This window comes from Halictus rubicundus, unplaced genomic scaffold (genome assembly GCF_050948215.1).
Source record: "Halictus rubicundus isolate RS-2024b unplaced genomic scaffold, iyHalRubi1_principal scaffold0054, whole genome shotgun sequence".
Classification (NCBI taxonomy): domain Eukaryota; kingdom Metazoa; phylum Arthropoda; class Insecta; order Hymenoptera; family Halictidae; genus Halictus; species Halictus rubicundus.
The window spans coordinates 136,273-144,789 of NW_027488595.1; positions in this window are offsets into that span (position 1 = coordinate 136,273).

Genomic DNA, 8,517 nt, shown 5'->3' on the forward strand with positions numbered 1-8,517 from the left:
CGGGCTGAACAGCTGCATCGCGCGGTGCAGCGCCCGCCCGGTTCTCGTTCTGGGAGACTTCAATGCCCACGCGGTATCGTGGGGGAGTAGCAGGACGACCACTAGGGGTAGCGAGGTGTTAACCTGGGCGGCCGGCCTATATCTCCGGTTGATTAACCGGGGATCCACGCCAACGTGCGTGCGTCCGCAGGGGGTCTCGATTATCGACCTGACATGGGGGACTCCCACGGCCGTGCGCCGGGTGTCGGGATGGAAGGTGGCCGAGGAGATTGAGATTGCGTCAGACCACACGCCCATCGTCATGAACGTGTGGCCTACCCTCCACACGCGGGATTCCCGGCCGGGCCGGGGAGACCGACGGCCGCGATGGGCCTTGAAGCGGCTGGACGCGGACGCGTTCGGGGCCTCGGTAGCCGCGGCGACATGGACGGGGCCGGCCCTGTCTGAGCTGACGCCTGCGCAAGGGGCGAGGCGGCTGCGGGAGGTAATGACGGCGGTGTGCGACACCGCCATGCCCCGCATTCGGTTCGCCCCCAGGAGGGCGTACTGGTGGTCCGCCGGCATTGCGGAGCTCCGGCGTGCCTGGAATGCCGCGCGGCGCCGGTACGGCCGAGAAACCACAAGATTCAGAACTTCCAATTCCGCTGTGATTCAACGGTCAGCAGCTGCATTTCTTCGGAAGTCTTTCATCATTCTCCACTCTATGCGACGCTCGCGATGCCTTGTAGATCGTCTTAGTAGACTCCCATCAGTTCTGCAGACATCCAACCACTCCGCTGGTAATCGCATAAGAATGAGATCTACGTCTAGCGGTTCCTGTGACGACTCGGACTGTAGGTAAAATGACGTGTGTTCGGTTTTCTACTAAGTACTTTATTAAGCCGACGGAGTAGGTAAGGCGCGTGTACAAAATCTGACCCGCTGTCTCGGATGGTCGCTATTTATATTTTCGTCGGCAAAGGCGTTACCTTTTTGCGAAGGTACCGGGGTGTAGCCTACTACTTTGAGGCCGTCAGAGTGGTAGTTTTATTTTTTATTGCTTCCGCCTGTTCGGCGGGCGAAGGGAAATCCCTGTCGCTCGGTTAGGCGACTATAAACACTTTGGGACTTTCCTTGACCGTGCTGGCCGCGTGGCCAGGCGGTCCCGTAGCGGTGCACAGGCTGGCGATGCTTCTGTTATTGCACACGTAAAACCAATAAAGAAGTAAAGTCATTTTTGACTTTGCAGATGCCGAGGACGGTTTTATGGCCTAATCCTTGACGTCTGTAAGCGGACCGTCCTAATGGTTATTACGGTCGCCAACCGTGAGCCGCTACATTCCAAAAGTCAGGTCACGCAAAAGAAAACCTTGAGGTGCTCCGTATTGTCGCTGTGGGGATAAGAACTTCCGTGCTTCTGCACTGTAGATTTTTGATTGGATCAACGTATTCAGGTTTGAGTTACAGAACACTATGGAAAATACGTTATTAAATAAATCTTAAAATAAATACCTCTGTTAGATTTTGTTAATCCTTATGTTCCCGAAGGATCTTCAGGTTGTCCGATTTGTAGAGTGGAAGGGTCTTTTCAGGAAGCTAAATCGTGTAATTTAGAAAGATGCTTTATTAAATGTTCTCTGCCAAGTCTGAACGTGAACTGAACTCGCTTAACGGACAACTCAAAACGAAAACTAGTGTCGGCGGTTTTTCACTCTGACCTTATAGCTCGAGTCGTCGTCGATCAGTTATTGTGTCGAAAAACACGGGGCGACGACCGCGCGCCACATCATTGTCTGAGGAACGACAATCCTTCCTCGCGCAACGGACACACGCTTGTATACAAGGCAGCGCAAGGTGTTTCTTTTACAGATTAAACCTCTTCACCTTATTTTGTATAATACATGCCTTTATTTCTGTACATATACACGCGGTAGGAGAGCGTGGTTAGATAAAGAAGAAAAATACATCGAGAATAGAATAGATTGGAGGGCGCGCAGGAAGCAGTTGAGAGAGCGCGTTGAATTTATTTCTAACAACCTCGATTTTATTTGTAACATTTAATTTAGAAACACTAAGAAACTTCGTTGCAATCCAAAATCTAAAGATGCAGATTGATCGAAATGTTTATTTCTTTGTAAATTCTCTTGCCTCCTTACTGGAAAGGTTTTAGGGAAAAATATTGAATGGATACATTGTAGTGTCGTTGTTCATCTTGGCTTGCAAGAACGTCAAATGCTTACAAATTATAGCTATCTGCGGATTACACAACGATATGTTAACAATAATTAGAGTATTTGCTACAAGTAGCACGTCACGATACAATTGAATTATATATTACATTCTTATACACCTTCTACGCCTTAAACTTACTGAACATACTTTGTCCGCACTGTAGAACACCGTCAGAGTTTTTAGTCTCGCATGAGGTGCAGCCCTTTTCACCTTCGCGGGAACCGGCATCTCCCTCTGCACTGCCACTCTCGATTTGTCAACAGCATACCCTGTGAATCGCTCATTTCTTTTCCGCATTGTGCGTTGCTCATAGTGTCTGGCGGTTCGTCTAAGGTGTGGATCAGCCTTGCAGACATTCAACCACTTCCGTGACACTTGAGCTGCGCAAAGCAGAGACTTAGGATCCAAGTTGCGTAGAACCAATTGCGATACCTCCGGCGGTAGTTCTGAAATGAAATCCACCTTGGCAGATTCCAGCAGTCCTAGCGCACGAAGGAAAGACCTGAAATACTCCATGTTGTCACTCTTAAGTCAGAACGTCGAATGTAGCACTCCTGAAAAATTGGGGTATATATACCCTGGTTCCGCCCCAGTGATCGTTCCGGAACAATGATTCGACCAATCAGGTGCGAGCATTAATTCTTTATCGGTGCAGCTTCAGCCTACCGTCAACACGATATTTCGAACATTATATACAGGGTGGCCCACATAACTCTGAACAGCTCAATATCTCGAAAACTATGTCATCGATTTTAAAGTTCTTAGTCTTAAATTGCATGGAACTGAAGGGCCTATCTGACTACATAAACGTGAAGTGGCCTCCCTTCCCCTTTAACGGGGGAGGGGAGGTACCTTTGTAATTTTAAATGGAACCCCCTATAAAATGTTACATATTTAGATTCTACAGGAAAAAACAAGTCAATTTTGTCTGAAACATTTTTTTGTCAGATACTTCCATGATGAGATATAACAGTTTGAAGTTTCGAGTTGTAGGTACTTGAAGCGCTCGGAAAAAGCGTTACGGAATTATACGCGCTTGAGTCCTTTGCTTATTCGTGAAGAAATAAAATATACTGTAAATTAAATGTTCAAAATGTCCACCACGGGCTTGTAAACATTTATTTACTCGAAACATCAAAGTTGTTCTAACATTTTTTAACATTTCGGGAGTCACTGAAGCGCAAGCGTCACGTATTCTTTGTTTCATATCCTCTTTTGTCGTCGGTGGTTCAAACATAACTTTGTCCTTTACATATCCCCATAAGAAAAAATCTAATGGTGTTAGATCGGGGGATCGAGGAGGCCATTGCATAGGTCCCCCACGACCTATCCATTTGTTCCCAAATTTTTCGTTCAAAAATTGCCTGGTGATGATTGCAAAATGCGGAGGAGCGCCGTCTTGTTGGAACCACATTTCTCTTCTAACGTGCAGTGGCACATCTTCCAAAAGCGCAGACAAATGATTTTTTAAAAAATCACAATAACTTGCAGATGTTACAGTTTCTTGGAAAAAATAAGGTGAGGCTGCACCTCATGCGAGACTAAAAACTCAGACGGTGTTCCAGAAGATTTCTCAAACTCGAGACTACAGTGCGGACAAAGTATGTTCAGAAAGTTTAAGGCGTAGTACGTGTATAAGAATGTAATATATAATTCAACTGTATCGTGACGTGCTACTTGTAGCAAATGCTCTAATTATTGTTAACATATCGTTGTGTAATCCGCAGATAACTATAATTTGTAAGCATTTGACGTTCTTGCAAGCCAAGATGAACAACGACACTACAATGTATCCATTCAATATTTTTCCCTAACACCTTTCCAGTAAGGAGACCAGAGAATTTACAAAGAAATAAACATTTCGATCAATCTACATCTTTAGAGTTTGGATTGCAACGAAGTTTGTTAGTGTTTCTAAATTGAATGTTACAAATAAAATCGAGGTTGTTAGAAATATATTCAACGCGCTCACTCAACTGCTTCCCGCGCGCCCTCCAATCTATTCTTTTCTCGATGTATTTTTCTTCTTTATCTAACCACGTTCTGCTACCACGTGTATATAATAAAATAAAGGTGAAGAGGTTTAATAGGACAACCTGAAGATCCTTCGGGAACATAAGGATTAACAAAATCAAACAGGATATGGGCCCAGTAGCGTAAATTCGTTACGAACGGAAAACCTAACCTCAAGTGCCAATTTAACCTACAAAGTGCCACGTGTTCGCGATCAAGAACCTATTATACAAATAGTTAATCATGACTCACAACACTCAAATAGACAAATTAACTAAAGATAATTATGATACGTGGAAAGAACGAATGGAGGCAATTCTTACGAAAAATGGTCTCTGGTGCTACGTCGATGGATCGAGACCGAAACCTGCTGAAAGGGAGAACAATGCCGACCAAATTGCAAATTGGGTAAGGAACGACAAAAAGGCGAAAGCTGATATAGTTCTCTCGTTAAGTGCATCCGAAATATGCCACGTGAAGAATCTTCAAACGTCAAGTGACGCTTGGACTGCGCTGGAAAGGGTATACGCTTCGAAAGGACCAGCAAAGAGGGCGACACTATTGAAGAAGCTGTAGGGATATTGGCGCTGCCGCGCCATTCCCCTAGGCACGCGCCTAGAGAATATGCTCCGACGAGGTTGGCACTCTCAACCTCGAGCAATGCAGGCGAGAGAACCGCCTAATGTACTCTCTCGCTGCCGGACTCTCGATCGAGACAGACGTCTCGATCCTACGCTCTCGAAGTGAAGTCGAATAAAGTTGTTCTGTTACATACACGAGTTTATCACTATCGATAAAAAGTCTCCCAGCGGTTCTGTGCAGAGTAGGCTGCATCTTGGTTCCGCATTTAGCCGCGGGACCCTTAAACCTACAAAGCTGCTTTTCACAAGGCTCACGGAGGACGGTAGTATGGCAGATCACTTAAGCAAATTATTTGATATTGTAGATAAATTGCAGAAAATGGACATACCAATTGCAAATGACCTGTTAACCATCGTAATTCTGTACAGTATCCCAAGAAGTTATGAAGGTTTCAGGTGTGCATTAGAATCCAGAGATACATTGCCTGATCCATACGCGTTGAAAATAAAAATTTTAGAAGGTTATATTTGTGGACGACAAAGCAACAATAAGGAATGCTGAAGGGCAAATAGTTGCTGTAGCCCCAAAGGTAGGAAACTTATATTTTCTGAAACCTTCACCAATCTCATTCAAGGCAACTACGCGTGAAATAGAAGAGACAGCGAACATGGCAGAAACCTCTAATGAACTATGGCATTTGAGATATGGACATCTCAATGCAGCAGACTTGAAGAGTTTAATATCCAAACAAATGGTGAAGGGTTTGACGATGAACCTGAACAATAATATGCTCACCTGTGAAACCTGCATAAAGGGTAAGCAAACTAAAATTCCATTCACTCCATCGACCCATAAGAGCAAACAACCACTTGAATTGATACATTCAGACGTTTGTGGGCTGATGCGTACCACATCTATTGGTGGGGCAAAATATTATACTAGCTTTATAGACGACAAAACAAGGTGGACGAAGATATGCTTCTTAAAGTCAAAGGATCAAGTGAATTCAAGTGAGCTCTAGCTGAAAATGAAATTGGTAAAAAGATCAAGACCTTAAGAACGGATAATAGACTCGAATATTGCGGTAAGGAGTTCAGCAAACAACTAAGTGAGTGGGGAATTAAGCATGAAAGAACTGTTGCATACACGCCACAACAAAGTGGTGTCGCTGAGAGGTTGAATAGAACGCTCGTCGAAATGGCAAGATGTATATTAATACACGCTGATCTACCAAAGAAATTCTGGGCATAAGCGATAAATATCTCGATGCACATAAGGAACTGATCTGCTACTAAGGCTTTGAAGGATGTCACACAGTACGAATGTTGGTTTGGAAAGAAGCCTGACGTATCACATTTTAGGATTTTTGGATGCAAAGCATACGCTTTAGAAAATACGCCTAGGATAGGATAGAGGATTGGATACGATAGGGGACATTACAGGAAAGAGGATAGGATATGTTAGAGGATACGATATTATAGAGGATAGGATAGGATAGAGGATCGGATAGGATAGAGGATTGGATAGGAGAGAGGATAGGATAGGATAGAGCATAGGATAGGATAGAGGGTAGGATAGGATAGAGGATAGGATAGGATAGAGGATAGGATATAGGATTGGATAGGATAGAGGATAGGATGGAACAGAGGATCGGATAGGATAGGATAGAGGATAGGGTAGGGGATTGGATAGGATAGAGGATAGGAGACGATACAGTATAGGATAGGGGATTAGATAGGATAGAGGATATTATAGGATTGAGGATAGGATAGGATACAGGATAGGATAGGATAGAGGACAGGATAGGATTCAGGATAAGATAGAGGATTGGATAGGATAGGGGAAATTATAGGATAGAGGATAGGATAGGATAGCTTATAGGATATTATAGAGGATAGAATAGGATAGAGGATAGGATAGGATAGAGGATAGGATAGAGGATTGGATAGGATAGGGGATAGGATGGGATTCAGGATAGGATAGGATAGAGGATAGGTTAGAATAGAGGATAGAATAGAGGATAGGATGGAGGATAGGATAGAGGATAGGATAGAGGATAGGATAGGATAGAGCATAGGATAGGATAGAGGATAGTATAGAGGATAGGATATAGGATAGGATAGGGAAGAGGATAGAGGATAGGATAGAGGATATTATAGGAAAGAGGATATAGAGGATTATAGAGGATAGGATAGGATAGAGGATCGGATACGATAGGATAGGGGATTGGTTAGGATAGGCGATTGGATAGGATAGAGGATAGGATAGGATAGAGGATACGACATTATAGTGGATAGGATAGGATAGAGGATCGGATAGGATAGGATAGAGGATCGCATAGGATAGGATAGAGGATCGGATTGGATAGGATAGAGGATAGGATAGGGGATTGGGTAGGATAGAGGACAGGAGACGATAGCGGATAGAATAGGATAGAGGATAAGATAGGATAGAGGATAGGATAGGATAGAGGATAGGATAGGATAGAGGATAGGATAGGATAGAGGATCGGATCGGATAGGATAGAGGATAGGATAGGGGATTGGATAGGATAGAGGACAGGAGACGATAGAGGATAGGATAGAGGATAGGATAGGATAAAGGATAGGATAGAGGATAGGATAGGATAGAGGATAGGAGACGATAGAGGATACGACATTATAGAGGATAGGATAGGATAGAGGATCGGATAGGATAGGATAGAGGATCGCATAGGATAGGATAGAGGATCGGATTGGATAGGATAGAGGATAGGATAGGGGATTGGGTAGGATAGAGGACAGGAGACGATAGAGGATAGAATAAGGATAGAGGATAAGATAGGATAGAGGATAGGATAGGATAGAGGATAGGATAGGATAGAGGATAGGATAGGATAGAGGATAGGATAGGATAGAGGATCGGATTGGATAGGATAGAGGATAGGATGGGATTCAGGATAGGATAGGATAGAGGATAGGTTAGAATAGAGGATAGGATAGAGGATAGGATGGAGGATAGGATAGAGGATAGGATAGAGGATAGGATAGGATAGAGCATAGGATAGGATAGAGGATAGTATAGAGGATAGTATATAGGATAGGATAGAGAAGAGGATAGAGGATAGGATAGAGGATATTATAGGAAAGAGTATAGGATAGAGGATATTATAGGAAAGAGTATAGGATATGGTAGAGGATATTATATTATAGAGGATAGGATAAGATAGAGGGTTGGATAGGATAGGATAGGATAGAGGATAGGATAGGGGATTGGTTAGGATAGGGGATTGGATAGGATAGAGGATAGGAGACGATAGAGGCTAGGATAGGGGATTGGATAGGATAGAGGACAGGAGACGATAGAGGATAGGATAGGATAGAGGATACGATATTACAGAGGATAGGATAGGATAGAGGATCGGATAGGATAGGATAGAGGATCGGATTGGATAGGATAGAGGATAGGATAGGGGATTGGGTTGGATAGAGGACAGGAGACGATAGAGGATACAATAGGATAGAGGATAGGATATAATAGAGGATAGGGTAGGATAGAGGATAGGATAGGATACTTGACCCGGAATTTCTGTGGCGCGTCGTTGACACCCTCTTCCCCGCTGGTGATGGGAATGAGGGGAGGAGGGAACGCGCCCCGGATCCGACCATGGGATGGTCGGACGAGTTCCGGGTCACTGAGTGGGAGCTGTACCAGGCCATCCGGGAATTCCGG